The sequence below is a fragment of the Dermacentor variabilis genome, chromosome 2 (assembly GCF_050947875.1).
Source record: "Dermacentor variabilis isolate Ectoservices chromosome 2, ASM5094787v1, whole genome shotgun sequence".
Classification (NCBI taxonomy): Eukaryota; Metazoa; Arthropoda; class Arachnida; order Ixodida; family Ixodidae; genus Dermacentor; species Dermacentor variabilis.
Window position 1 is genome coordinate 88,227,734 of NC_134569.1, and position 15,617 is coordinate 88,243,350.

The following is a 15,617-nucleotide window of genomic DNA, read 5'->3' on the forward strand; positions in this document are numbered from 1 at the left end:
TAGATCGCCGCATCCCATTTACGCGCTTGGAGGTAACAATATGTTAATTTGTATCTTCTGAAACCGCCTATACTTTGTAGCTCTTATCAGCGTGTTCCGACTGCTGACATCTGTTTTCCCCTCCTTAGCTAACGAAATAAAAGTAATTTGATCAGTTTCATGTTTTTGTTCCCCAGGTGATGTCTGGCTAAGGTGCATCCTAAATACGATGGTGACTTCACTTGCCTCAAACTCGACGTCCAATTTACAAGGTGTGCTGGTTAGGAAGGCTGGTCCTACTATGTACGACACTCTTCTGTTATTGCGGTCGTTCACGGAGAACTTCGGAGAGTATATGGAGGACTCCAGACGAATCACTGCGATGACGTTTCCTGGAGGTGCTTGAACTTCCATTTCCTGAAAAAAATGTCGAGAGAAAGATGAAGGTTGCGTAAAAATGAAGATTATGTACCCGCCTTTCACTGTTTGTGCGAATGGAATTAAGAAATAAACAAGTGACCTAATACATTTTATCGCAGCGACAGTAAGAAACCGAACTTTTTAACGCAAACACCACGTAGCCGAATTATGCACATCCTATTTACGTGAAAGTTTTTTTGATCTTGCTGTTCTTTCGGATTATTTTTATTATTAACGCTTGAATGAAGAGGCTGTATTGGGGCCGCAATTGCGACCGGGATCGCATGTCAAGCTAATACACAGTTTGAGCAGTACACTATGGTATGCTCGTTGCCACAAGTGCGCATGCGCGGAGCTGTACGGGGCCCTGTACAAGTTTGAAGGAACGCTCTGCCGATACAATGTTTGCATCACATCGCCGTGACCAATCTGCCCGCTACGACCCTGACTTTCCCGTGGTACTTGCTCGCCGTCGTGACAGCGAGAAATAAACGGTAAAAATAGGCCATCGCTTAGTGTCTTCTCACGCCGAGTACAAAATACAACCGCTGTTTTGCCGTTGTTATTCAGAGAATCTAAATTTCGGATGAAGTTAGGTTACCACTGACGATGTGGCCGCTTACTGCCATGCGTACAGTGTACGGGGTAGTCGGCAGTGGTACCGTAACCATTCTTAAGCGCTCTGGCTCTAGCCTGATACTGGTGGGTGGGATGGTCCGGGTGCGTTTTCTGCGGGACAGGAGCCACTTGAATGCATTTGCACGTGTCAACGTAAGCCGATGGGTAACCACGGGGCCAGATGTGGCGGTTGGGTATGGTTGGTAGTTGGAGACGGTGCGGCCTGCTGACGTTAGGTCAAGGCGTTCTTGCTAGCTTGTCAGATGGGCCTCGATGATTTCCCGAACAGTCGTGCGTATGACAAGGCATTCTATTTGGAGGGTTGCAGTTCCGGGGCGAGACACAAGACTTGATTGTACACTTTCCTGAGAAACACGCCGACATTGTCCAGCTCACCGGAGTAAGAGGGAGGTAGAGGGCGGCATAGGCCACGCGGCTGACGACGATGACATCAATAAGGCGAAGTACTTCTTCCTCGTTGAGGCCGGGAAGTTATACTCTCAACCATCCTCAGGAGTTGAGATGTTGTGATGGCGAGGCGTTGGAGGGTTATAGCACTGCCGCCATCCCACTGGAAGTAGAGTACAATGATGCTAATTTGTCTACCCTCGGGAATGGGATGTCCTGCAAGCGTGAGGTTGATTTCTGAGGGGTTTACGCGGTCGCCATACTGCGTCTTGCGTCGGAGGCCTAAAAGTTGCGACTTGTCTTGTGGGCATTCGAGAACTCACTGTTAGGCGTATCGATCAGCGACGCCAACTGCTTGCTGAAATGCATCTTGTTGGAAGCCCACTGATCCTTTCGTCGTCCAGATTGTGGCACCGTCTACATGCATAGCGTGATGTATGCCCGGTATGGAGTGGAGCTGATGCGGGAGTCTCATCGTGGCAAAGTGAAATAACGCGGGTGGCAGCATAGGTATTCCGACAGGTTGAGAGTGCAGACAATCTATTTCAATGGCGGCAATCAATTCCAAAGCAATACATGGATGTGATTATACATCTGCTTTCCGCGTTTTACAGCGTTGGGGTTGGTAAGAATGGAATGCTGAAAGACGTAACGAAGGCTCATTTGGTGTATAGGGCAAGGATGTCTTTTGTACTGAAGGGGGTGACACCTTTCAATACTTCCTCTTTTAGTTGAAGAAGGGCGTTCTGTTTTAATAGATTTGGGTGGAAGTCAAACAAAAGAAGGTGAGTTTCGAGGTAAAACTGTGTAATCAGTTGGGGTCAAGGTGCTCAAAAAGATTGCGCAGACAGGAAGAGAGGATGTCAAGCAAATGGGGCAGAGATTATTTAGACTCGGACTACTGTCGGTTTTGGGAATGAGAGTGACGCATCCATGCTTCCACTCCTGGTTTAAAGTGCTAGTGTGCCAGTGATGGCTAAAGAGATCGACCAGAACCACCAAAGTCTCGGCACCTAATTTACAGGGTAGCTTGCTTGAGAGCTTGTCTCTCCCTGGTGTGGTGTTGCGGGTTAGAGCTTAGCTAGGGCGGCTTGATGGCAATGCCCAGGTCCTCGTTGGGGGCTCCCCTGTAAATTCGCTGCGTGGCTGCTGGTATGGTAGAGTGCCAATGTACTTGTTTTGGAGTTCTTGGAGAACATCCGTGTTGGTGCCTTAGTACTCATGACGAATCTTCTTCATCGTGTGGTTGGTCTCTTCCTTTGAGTGATCTAGTTGATAACGTAGGATGCCTAACGTGTCGGTGATACAGAACGTTCTTTGCAATTTGTTGCAGAACTGTTGCCAATTCAGCCTCTTTAGTGGCATGGGATAATTCTCCTCTGCCTCAGCGATGTTGAGCTCAGCGGTGCTGGCAAACTTTGGGTCTTTTCATTTTTGTCTTTCCCAGACTGGTTGTCTAATTGTTTCATTAATCAAGCTGAACATGTTGTCTTGCAAGAATCAGAGTTGGAGTTGAAGGACATCAAAGGGGGTGTCAAATTTCGGGTTTGTGAGAGTCATCGCTGCGGACAGGGTGATGATTTGATTCTAATGAGGATGTGTGGTGTTTTATGGCGCAAGGGCCAGGTATGGCGAAAGAGCGCCATGACAAAGGTAATGTTAACGATGCAAATTGAATGGTGTAGACGATGAATTCCTGATGGTATATGTGACATGGCTGTAAAAAGGCCTAAAATCTGTCGCTGTGGATGGCGTAAAATATATAGTTGCTAAAATAATGACAGTGCTATGCAATGACAATGGCATGGGCTATGGCAATGGGGTTTCGTTAAAAGCATGATGCAATAAAACATAACCTTGACACTTTAGCTTCAAGAAAGCCTTTGAGTACAGGGCCCTTATACGTGTGGTAAGAATTCCCTGGCCAAATGATTTTCAGTCTCTCTTTCAGCTAAAAACTCTAGGACTAGTTCTGGAAAAAAAGGTGGTTCATTGCTAAGAAAAAATTTTGGGTGAAGAGGTATATTTTCACGATATGCAGAAATGAAACACATTTTTCCTCTGTGCTTCTATTGCAGGGCATTGAATAAGAACGTGCAGGACTGTGAGATTTTAGCCGCACTTACTACAAGTCGCAGGATACCCCCCAGTTAAGAGGTAAGAGTGTGTGCCGTAAGCGTGTTCTTTTCTTATTCGGCAAAGCAGCACTTCGTTATATCATGATGTTCTCTCCGATACCCAATATCCTAATTTGGGTTTTATCAAGTGGAGTTTATTTGATACTTGAGCATTCCACTGTGGCTGCCAGTAGATTTTGAGCTCTTCACGCAAGTATGCTTTAAGATCTGTGGCTGGGATGGGTATGCTTATGTCCTTGCCTCTAAAAGCTACTGAGGTGGCTTTCTCGTCAGCAGCTTCGTTGCCTTTTATGCCAGAGTGGCCAGGTACCCAGCATAGGATGATCGTTTGTTCAGCACTATAAGCTGAGCATGGCAATATGTACAGTTCATTAAAGACCGTGTTTTTATGTTTCGGTACATTCATTACGGCTCGGACTTCACTCAATGAGTCTGTGAACACAATAGCCCTAGTCAGATTCGTTTGCTTGATGTGCTTTACTGCAGAGAGTATTGCATATGCTTCGGCTGTAAAAATACATGTATGTGGGTTCGATGTACCGGAAATTAAAAATGCTGGACCTAGTGCTGCGTAAGCAACACCAGAAGGGGACTTAGAGGCATCGGTGTAAAATGCAGCACAACAATACTTCTCCTGAAGCTCAAGAAAATGTGAACGTACGTGCGCCTCAGGTGCTCGTTTTGATATTTCTGCAAACGAGACGTCACATTCGATCCCAAGGGGGTGGAAGCCGCGTAGTTGCCATTACGACATTCCCTGAAATCGACGCGCCCGTTTCTTCGGACAATGCTTCCAACCGAAGGGACAGTGGAGGTCCAGTGCGTGGGCGGTTACGGAAAAGCCTACCCGTAGACAGGTCGTGAATAACTGAAGGGCATGGATGATGTAAATCTGATTTCGCCTTGAGGGCGTAAGAGAGACTTAAATATGTTCTTTGAAGATGTAGGGGCCATTCGCTCGATTCGGCATACAGGCTTTCTACGGGGCTAGTCCTGAACGCACCAGTAGCAAGACGGATACCCAAGTGGTGGACGGAATCGAGCATCTTCAAAACACTATGCGTGGCAGAGTTATACACAATGGCTCCATAGTAAATGCGTGACCGTATAAGATTTTGTACAAGCTCAAGAGGCATCTTCTGTCACTTCCCCAAGATGTGCCGGACAAGAGCTTCAGTAGATTCATTGTTTTCAAGCATTTCATGTTCAAATCTTGTAAGTGTGGGATAAAAGTTAGTTTGGAGTCTAAAATGAGGCCTAGAAATTTATGCTCATGACTCACAGATAGCCGTTCTCCATATAAGATCAATAACAGGCTCCGGCATTACATCTCTCTTATTGGAGAAGAGAATGCATGTACTTTTTTCAAGGTTTAGTTTAAAGCCGTTATCGTCTGCCCACTTAGACAATTTATTCAGGCCAAGCTGCATTTGTCGCTCGCAGATACTGAGATTACATGACTTGTAACCTATTTGGATATCATCCACGTATACGCAAGAAAACATTGTACGGGGTATGATAGTCTGGAGCGAATTGATTTTTTACAAGACATAAAGTACAGCTCGGTACTCAACCTTGTGGCACACCAGTCTTCGTAGTAAATAGACGAGACAGGACGTTACCAATCCGAACATGAAATGTGCGGTCGCACAGAAAACTTTTAATCACGTTTAGAAAGTTGTCTCGGACTCCCATTCCAGCTAGATCACGAAGGATTCGGAAACGCGAAGTAGTATCATGTGCTTTCTCTATGTCTAGAAATACTGATAAGAAAAGCTGTTTGTGCACAAAGCCATCCCGGATATTTGTCTCGATGCGGACAAGTTGATCTGTTGTGGATCTATGTTTCCTGAAGCCGCACTACGAGGCATCTAGTATCTTGTTACTTTCAAGAAAATTCACCAGGCGCCGGTTAGTAATTTTCTCAAGAAGCTTACATAGGCAGCTTGTTAGAGCTATCGGCCTATAGCTGCTGGCCAAAGACGGGTCCTTGCCCTCTTTCAGAATACGCATTATGACTGCTTGCTTCCATGCAGACGGGATGTAGCTGGCAGAGAATATGGCGTTAAAAGAGAGAGGAGTGTTTTGTGTGCTTCTGGGTGTAGGTGTTCAATCATCTCGTAAACTATTCGATCGGATCCAGGGCCCGATTTACCACAACTATGTAGTGCAGCCTGAAATTCCGCCATATTAAAAGGACGGTTGTAGTATTCATCGCTCTTGCCTTTCCGACACCAGAGGCAGGCGCTCAGCTTGTTGCTGGTATCTAAGGAATGAATCGGAGTAATGCAGTGAGCTCGAAATGTTTTCAAAATGTGCCCCTTGAAAGTCAGCTTGGTCTTGAAGAGTATTTCCTTGCGTTTTTACTGATGGTAGAGGATGAGTTTGCCAGCCGTTGAGATTATTCACTCTGTTCCAGGCTATTCGTTCGTCAGCATAAATGTTGATGCTAGAAATATACCTTTGCCAGCTTTCCGTTTTGGCACGGCACCGCGTTCTTCTACCCTCAGACTTTATTTTCTTGAATATCATCAAATTCTCTGCAGTTGTTCTCTGCAAGGTTGTTCCAAGCATTGTTTTGATTTCTACGCGCTTTCTTGCAGTCATTCCAACATGGAGCACGTCGCTTACAGGGCGATCCATTTGTTATGGGGATACATCTTGACGCCGCATAAGCTATAAACGCCGTAAAATATGCCACTGCATCTTCGATAGAAAGATTGCAGATGTCATTCCAAGCCAAATGTGTCAGCTCCCTGTGTCGTGCCCAGTCGGCACAATCGACTTTCCACCGGGAGAGATGTGGAGAGCACTCATCACCTTTTGTTAGTTTTATGACAATGGGGAAATGGTCGCCCCTGTACGGATTCTTAATCACGTTCCACTTCAGATGCGGCAAGAGTGAACTCGATGCGATGCTTAAATCGATAGATGAAAATGTTTTGTTTGCGACACTGTAAAATGTAGGATCTTTCCTATTTACCAAGCAAGCATCTGTAGTGACGTGGAAATTTTCAACTAAGCGTCCGCTGGCATCACAATGACGGCTTCCCCAAATGGTGTTGTGTGCATTAAAATCTCCAACGACAATGTAACGTTCGGGCAGTTCATAGATAAAAGTGTGAAATTCTGTTTTTGAAAGTCGTTAGTTCGGGGGGATATATACAGAGGTAATTGTGATCAGCTTATCAAACAATACCGCACGGACTGCAAATGCCTGTAGGGGTGTTTTAGGCTGTAGTTGCCGGCAAGCAACACCCTTCTCTACAATTATTGCCACACCGCCAGACGAGGCAAGAACGTCGTTGCTGTCTTTTCGATAAACGGTATACTGCCGGAGAAAGTTCGTGCGTGAAGGATTAAGATGCGTTTCTTGGACGCGCCGCAGCTTTGGATTGTACTTATTTAAGAGTTCCTTATTGTCGTCTAGGTTGTGGAGTAAACCCCAGGCATTCCATTGTATTATCTGTGTTTTGTTTTGTGCTGTGTGTCAAAGAAATATAGATTATATTAGCTCACGAGACCTTTCCAGGCCTCATGATAAGAGATCTCTCTTTCTGCCCGACGCGCTCGAGCGAGCTGCGCCGTTCCTTGGGCGTCTGAGACGCCGGATTTGTGCTCTTATCCGTCACTTCGTCTGAGGCGGTGGATACAGCCCGCGCGGCGGGCACTTTCGCGGGAGTTTTGGGCCGATCTGCTCGGGCAGTGGCCCTGGGTGAAACAGGCCCGAGGGTCTGCTGGTCCTCCTATGCGGGGGCCGGTACAGCGTTGGCTGTTCCACCTGGGTGAAGGGGGAGGGGGTGGTTGATCTCGTGACCGCTGTGACACTTCGTGTGACTTGGACGGCCGCCGAAGGATGTAGCGCTGCCCCCCGGCAGAAGCGTTTGCGCGCCTCTTTGAAGGAAAGGTTCAGTTTGACTTTGATTTCGATGATTTGTTTTTCTTTTTTCCAGGATGGGCAAGAACGAGAGTACCCGGCGTGATCCCCGCCACAGCTAGCGCAACGGGTGGTGGAAGTGCAAGTGTCGGACGAGTGCTCGTTTCACGCACATTTTGCACAAGTAGTGCGCCCTCGGCAGCCTTGCGAACCGTGCCCGAACCGCTGACATTTGAAGCATCGGCGTGGGTTAGGAATGTATAGCCTTACACGGAGACTGCAGTATCCTGTTTCTATTGAGTCTGGTAAGTTGATAGTTCCAAAAGGGATGATTATATGCCTAGTTGGTATTTCTTTGTCATCTCGCCTTATTTTTATCATTTGTACTTTGACGAAGTACTGTTTTTGCATTCCTTCTAGTAATTCACTTTGGGTAAGTTCGAGAAGGCCATCTTCCGAGATGACACCACGCACTGTGTTTATCGACCTGTGTGGTTCTACAGAGACGGAAATGTCCCCAAACGCTACAAGTTTCGAGCGTTTGTCGTATTGTGGGTTGTCGCGAACTTCGGGAAGAAGATCGCCACTTCCCATTTTGGTTACTTTATAACCTGGGCCTATTGCTTCAGTGAGAGATATGGCTACAAGAAATGGTGATATCATTCGGACTGTCTTCGTTTCGTGCTGACTGTGGACAACGTGGTATTTAGGAAAGGACACTTTCGGTTGCATAAAGAAGCTGAATTGTTCATCGGTGCGCCCCCTCCACAGGAAGCGATCAGGCAATGGGGGTAAAGCTTCTGCCATAAAAACTTGGAAAATTCAGCACCCACCACCGAGCCCAACAAGGGGACGCTACAAGATTGGTAGCCTGCAGACGCCAGGCATGCATCGCTACTATAACATAACATAAAATCCCTTAGGTTGGATAATTACACCAGGTTAGCCCTTGCCGCCAAGAATACGGAAGTGAGGAGAAGAGAAGAGAAAACGGGAAAGATGAAAAAGGCGAGAGAGAAAGACGAAGATCGGGGAGGAGGACAGTAAAAGGCGACTGCCGATTTTCCCCAGGTGCGTCAGTCTGGACGTGCAGTTTATGTGAAGTACTGGTCGAAGAAGTGTGTTGCCGAACGCTTACACTTACAAAGGTCCGAACACCCGGCATCTGCTCAACCCCCAGGATCCCCCTTACATCTGACACGGCTAAGCCTACACGTGGGAAGGGCCAGCCTTCGTATGCTCGGGTACGGGGTGTCTCAACGGACCAAACGCCTCTTTACGCAGACACTCCTGCGGGGGTTGATTTGATTCTAAAAGCGGTGTCTGAGCAAGCAGACGACACTTCTACCTCATTCTTGCTGGCTTGCTGTGCCATGTTGGCTGGGGCGGTGGGTGGGTTCATGTGTTGGGAGATGGATGCACATGTTCTAGGGGTCTTCTTAAGGGCTGGATTAAGGGGAGAGGCGGTGATTTGCTGAACTAGTTGAGTGCGCAGCTACTGCATCAATGCGCATATGCCAGCGTTTCCGGTTCGCAGTTCCGTATTAGTCGAATTACATGATTTTCTATATTCGTGTGTGTGCGCTTGTGTTTGGCAGTTTGGGGGCATGGGGGCTTTAGGGGAAATGTTCGCGGTATTTTGTTAGGTTTTGGAAGAACATCGTGCTGGCGGCTTAGAGGCCTGAGCGGCTACAGGTAACTCGATGGTGTGTCGCGGCTGTGTGGTGATCGTTCAAGCCATGGCCTTTTGACGTTTTCGTCTGACTGCCTTCGTTGGGGTATTGTCGGTTGTTTTACACTCCATCGAGAATCTGAAATGATAAGGCTAAATATTGAGCCTGACGCTGCCGACGGAGAGCTTTCGTAGACGGCTTTGGCATAAACCGACGAAGTCTAACCTTGCGTAGACCTACGATAAGAAGAGTTCAAAATTCAGGGAAAAGTCGCGTTCGTTAGGCGAGCCGGGGCGGCTGGTTCTCCGAGCTAGCGGTGCCTCGGAAGGTCCACGCAATGAGCGGCGAGCAATGTTAACGTTGTTCATGGTTCTGGGAGCGCGCCGATGGCACCACCGCTATCTTCGAGCGGTTGTGGGGTTCTCCCTCCTTCCTAGATGCCGGGATCTTCTTCCGCATGCCACCTGGCTGGAGCGCCACAAGCGCAGGTGAGAGTCTGGCCAGTATACTGCCATGATGATGCAACGACCATCGCCGCATCACGAACAAGAGCATATAGCCGTCGTCTGAATTAGTAGAGAACATGATCCACTTGTGTAGGAATGATTTCTCATGGTAATAATGCCATACCGTGCATACTTGCATGCATTTCATGAATTTGTCATTATTGTCATGCATGTCCTGTCATTCATAGAAATCGCGTCATGGATTTACATGGACATGTCATGATATGTATTCACGGCATTCATGCCAATCCTGTTGCGACATGCATGTCAGGAGATCCCATTCATGTCACGCATGCGTGTCATGACATGCATATCCAGATAATGCATGTCATGTCAAAATCCACTACTGGCATCCAGTCCCATTTATGGCGTTGAGCCATGACATGCATGTTTTGACGTTCATGTCAGGTTCATTTTGACCAAGTTACTTGTCAGGATATCTATGACATTAAGTACATGTATCAAATGAATGACATGACATAAATGCCGTGAATTGAGTGTCATGAATGGCATAAACGGCGTGAGTCGATGGAATTATCGTTTCTTTACCTGGATATATGCCTGGATCTGTTTGACGAGACATCCGTGCATGACTTGCTCACGCATGTCTTGTAATTAACGTCATGTCTTGATGTACGTGGGAAATCGGGCAGTTTATTTATTTATTTTATATACTCCCAGTGCGGGAGGAATTGCAGAGGAGAGTGGTTATACAATGAACAAGCAACAAAGAAAAACTACACGCAGAATCTCCTGTGGGAGTTATCTAAATGATGCGTAGGCATTTGCTACTAATAACCTGCTATTTCATCGTCGTCTGCTGCTGGGTTCGGTATAACTGCAAGAAGCACCACGAAAGAATCTTGGAAACAGAGAAGGGTGGTTGTAACACCGAAATGATAACTGAAAGCACCATTAGTCGACGAAGGAGAAGCGGGTAGCTGCAGCGTTCACTCATGTTATAGACAACTCGCAGAGGATACGGATGTGGGATAAAATGAGAGAGATGTTATAAGTGAAGCAAATATATACAACATTTATTATGTACACTGTCTGTTTTAGTTGTTGCTGTTAAATGTCTTTTAAAGGAAAACTGTTTACCACTAAGCCACATGTGCATCCCCCGCATGCGTTCCAAAGGGGGAGTGGGGAGGGGACGGGGAGGGCAGCAGCGGTTGCCGCAGATGCATGGGAGGTGTGGTGACCGCGGCGGCACTTGTGTCGGCGTAGTGTAGTGCCGCATTAAAAAATATGTATGATTTCTTAATGTATGCAGCCCATGTATTAGCTGAAACAGCTTCAATGGTAATCCGTCTCCATATGAATGTTGCGGATCCACAGTTTTTTACCTTCAAATTGGATAATATTACGTTTGGATCATGCCGCTTCTTCGTGGAAGGTTGGCAATAGCCGATGCGTGGTGTAGTACGTAACGTTATTGAACAGTGTCCCGTTTGGTTAACCTCGTACGTAGACGTGGTCGATGAGGCTTCCTCCACCAGATGCGAACCATTATCAACCTTGATCAACCGTGTTAGGGCGGCGACTGCGTATGGCGCGGTCGCGCGGCTTGAAAGCAATCTACGACGGGAACAAAGTACGCCGAATGCTTATAGCGTCGTTTACGCTGTGTTCTCTCTGAAAGCACAGCGTAAACGACGAATTAATGACATCTTAGTTGAAATCAAGAAAATGACACAAGCATGTCCAGGACATGTAATGAGGAGGGAAGATAACCAATGGTCATTAAGGTTTACGGACTGGATTCCAAGGGAAGGGAAGCGTAGCAAGGGGGCAGCAGAAAGTTAGGTGGGCGGATCAGATTAAATGTTTGCAGGGACAACATGGCCATAATTAGTACATGACCGGGGTAGTTGGAGAAGTATGGGAGACGCCTTTGCCCTGCAGTGGGCGTAACCAGACATGATGATGATGATGATGATGATGATGATGATGATGATGACGACGACGACGACGACGACGACGACGACGACGACGACGCTGTGTTATTGTCCTTTCACGTTGAAACGAGACGCAGCAAGCATATCAATTTGGTCCCTGCTGCACACCCTATCTTGAAAGCGATCTCGTTTTACGTGACGGACTGACGGACGGGTTTCCTTGCTGGGTACGCAATAAAATAGTTGTGCATTTAGAATCGGTAGAAGGCTAAAGCACATAGAAAAAAATCGCGCAGTAGCTTCTCTGGGAGTCCTCTAAGTATGCGTAAGCATCGTGCCATTTGGTCATCTCCACGCAGCCCGGTGTCATGATCAATGTCATGAAACTTGATCCAGCCAGTATAAACGCAGCGCTCCCACGACAGGAAATGCTGCCGACAGCGGCGCAAGGTGAATTGATGACGAAAGCAAACTACTGCTGGTTGCGGCGCCAGGTGAGCTCATGAAGTTGCCATCATTATAAACCGTCATCGCTGTTTAGTGCCTTATCCATCTGCGTCGAACCATTACCGACCGTTATGAACCGTACTCCGGCAGCGGCTGTGCGCTGTGTCCTTGCTGCCGCTTGGGCGTCTGCGCATTGCGCGGCCGCGCAAGCCATCATCTCGAAAGCGACCTGTCATGGGGACAGTGTGTGGCGAGTGTGGATAGCTTCGTGCGCGCTCAGTTCTGGCCACTTAGTTGGCGTTTATGCGAAATGCGCGGGTCTTACTACGAAGGTGATCCCGTCTTACGTGACGGATGGACGGATGAACGGACAGGTTTCCTCATTCGGTGCGCATAGAAATGCTTACTAAATTAAAGGCTTGGCTATCGATTTATGGCATTCTTTCTATGACATGTACTTCATTCCTGTGATGACATTTAGGTCATATGGATGGTTTGTCGGTTCAGTGATTAAAGGTCGCAAGGACTGCTTCGCTCTAAAAACCAGGACTGGGAAGGCCAGGCGCCGCCATATCGGGCCATGACGTCATATTCGTTGCATCCGTTAAAGATAGCCTGCGGGCGATCTCGATAAAACTAGCTTCTGCAATAAAAACGGTAGACTGAAAGCTCTCAAATATTCTAGAGATCCTTACGATCTTCAATTCAACAGCCAAAAGAGAACATATGCTCACTTGAGGGCAGCAACCACAGCACGGGTTCATGCATCTCAGGGGCCTCACGAAATGCATCACGACGGCGTTCCTGTAGTCCAAGACGTTCATCTGGAAGCTATACGCGCTCTCCCCCAACAAAACCGTGCACAACGGTCAAAATCTGCGCAACGAGAAAAAAATAATTTGGATAACAATCAGCAAGTGACAAAGCACCACAAAAAGGTGGAATTAGAAATTGAGCACAATTCAAGAAACAAACAGCTTTTCCACCAACTATGATGTGAACCTTGCTTACTATAGCGAACGCAGAAGGCAAAAAAAAAAAAAAGGTTTCGAGCAAATTTATTAAGCGCGCTCACAGTTCATGCACATTTGGATCTTGAAGATTTTGAAGTTTTCGTACATTTTCGCGAAATAATCATATGTTGAACACACCCTCATCAAGACTTCTTTTACAACTTTTACAATGTGGCTTCCTTTGTTTAAACAAAACATTTCCTTAAAATACATTGCATCAAATGTATCTCACCTCTTCAGTTTAAATACTAGAAGACAAAGGCATCACTTGCTTCACAAATAAGAGTGTACGATAATTCTGCAATCTAACTTGAATCCTTTTACTTTTTCCGGCATTTACGCCGGTGTTACAAGCGCACAAATGAGAGCAAGCACAAATTAATTCCTAGCCACCTCGCAAAGATACTGACAGAAGCATTATTTCGTATGATCCATGCAAAAATATCTCTCAAACACGCATTGTCGTTTCTGTTAACTTCGTCCGTCAATACACAGAGGAAGCTTTTCGGAAAATATTCGCAAGAAGATTGGCCTATTGGGTAATAACCCTTGGGAACAGCTAAAGCGAAACTGGTGCTTTTGTCAAGATTTTTCCTAAGCAGGTACGAGATTCCTACTGCTAGACTTCGATTTCGCATTAACAACATCAATTGAGATTAATAATTAAACTGCTATTCAGTGGAGAGTGGTGGGTTGAAATTTGTTGTTGAGCCGTAAAATCTTTTGCACACCCATATGGCTGCTTGATTGCCCCGTTTCTAACGATATCGCCCTTAGTAGGTCCAATCGACTCGTTATCTCGGAGAAAAAGAACTTTCTTTTAAGGTATTCGCCTACTTAGCCTACTTGACCCAATTAGTGCCCATCTGTCTACCCTCATTACGCTGCTCTTCAAATTTAACCAAACACCATTTGATCATCCTGTTGCCATCAGGCCGCCATCATAATGCTGCCATTCAATCGTGGTCATGCCGCGGTTGTGATGCCACCGTCGTGATTGCGTCGTCATCATAGTCGTTGGCACATATTCGTTATCACATAGTCGTCACGATGCCGTAGTCAAAGTCGCAGTCAGGCCATTATCATCATATGGTATTCGTCATCCCATCATCATCCTGTAGTCGTCGTCATTTCAGAATTGCCGTACCATTGTTCTAATGCCTTCGTCGTCATGCCGCCTTGTTGATCCATCAGCATATTTCCTTTTTTTTTACTCCATCGTAAGCATGTTGTACGCTTGTTGTAAGCACACCATGAATTCCTTGCCTTACCGTCGTAGCGATGCCGGCCGCCGTGTTCATTCTATCGTCGTCATTCTAACTTATTCATTCGAATCTTTTAAGACAATCTTCGTCACGCCCCCATCACCATAAACTCTTCATCTCATTGTCCTCTCGCAGATGCGATCAAATTTTCATTGTTATACCATCTTCATCACATCAAAGTCGTCATCCACTGTCGTCATGCCACAGTGGTACCACCACCTCCGATGTTCTATCGACGTCATTTTTCTTCGTCATTCCATATGGTCATTCCATAGCTGTCACTGTGTCGCCGTCACGCGTCATAAGTCGTCGTCACGTGGTCGTGGTCATCGCCGATCCTGGCGAGTGGGTGTCAAAACAGATTGGGCCAATGTCAGTGCTTGTATATAATCGAAGCAGCGAATATCTTAGAGCGACCACTACAGATGGAAAATAAATGTGTTTTATGCAATACGACGTGTCGCTGCACTGCTTGAATGCAAAGTGCAGTAACGTCAACAGTCATCATGACATGCGTGTCTCTGCGGAATATTTTACACTTTGTGTCTATTGAACGTCATAGTTGTGACAAATGTCACGAGAGCTTCATGAAATCAACTTTAACAGTGATTGCTCTTAGAAGGGTGTGTCAAATATTCTTATTGTTCTTTCTTTTGCGCACCCGGGTCAGAATTAATGCACTGTTCTGAACTACATGGTTTCCTTTCGTTGCAGCTTTAGTTGCGGCCTGCTGTCCTGTACAATAATATTGCTTTTACAATCGTGAGTGCAATAATTTTTGTCACGGGACAAATCAGCAGCCGTCAGGGCGTAAAAATAGTACGTGCGAGTGTTTGCGGTTTCCATTTGTGTCACGCTAATCTGCCCGTATGTGACTTTCTTATAAGTTACATGCAGATTTTGTTTTAGGCTGAACCATAAAGAAGAAAGAGGGGTTTGTTGGTCCTAAGCTGTGGCACCACTTGAATGACATGCGTGCGATATACTCACATTCAGCAATATTGTAGATAAATTGGCCCATATAGTTCGTCGCAACGTACCTGTTGCGTTTTTCGTAACGCAAACTATCTGTAAGAGAAATAAATCGACTTAGAAATCTCGATGGGATACTAAACTATTGATCTCAAAACCGATAGCCATCACAGCGGCTGAACAACTGCGCAGTTTTCAAAATTAAGCGGTGACAAATTTCAGGCTCTACTACAACAGTATGTAAAGTTTTCTGGCTTTCTGAGCAGCTTTCTGGAGGAAACACCGGTCGAACCATCGACTGTCCGATTTATGAGTGCCGATATAAGTTTGTAAATCTTGCGTAGCATGCAGCGGTAAACGTGATATTAAAAGATCTGCAGATGGCCATATACTTCGTGAG

General features: G+C 46.3%; 1 long non-coding RNA gene across 1 annotated transcript; it reads right to left on the reverse strand.

Moving 5' to 3' along the window:
• Nucleotides 1–239: 239 nt before the first annotated feature.
• Nucleotides 240–15,315, reverse strand: LOC142570898 (uncharacterized). Its single transcript, XR_012825710.1, has 3 exons — nucleotides 15,236–15,315; nucleotides 12,702–12,843; nucleotides 240–396 (listed from the first exon to the last, which is right to left on the reverse strand). It is a non-coding gene; the product is annotated as an uncharacterized LOC142570898 (long non-coding RNA).
• Nucleotides 15,316–15,617: the final 302 nt, after the last annotated feature.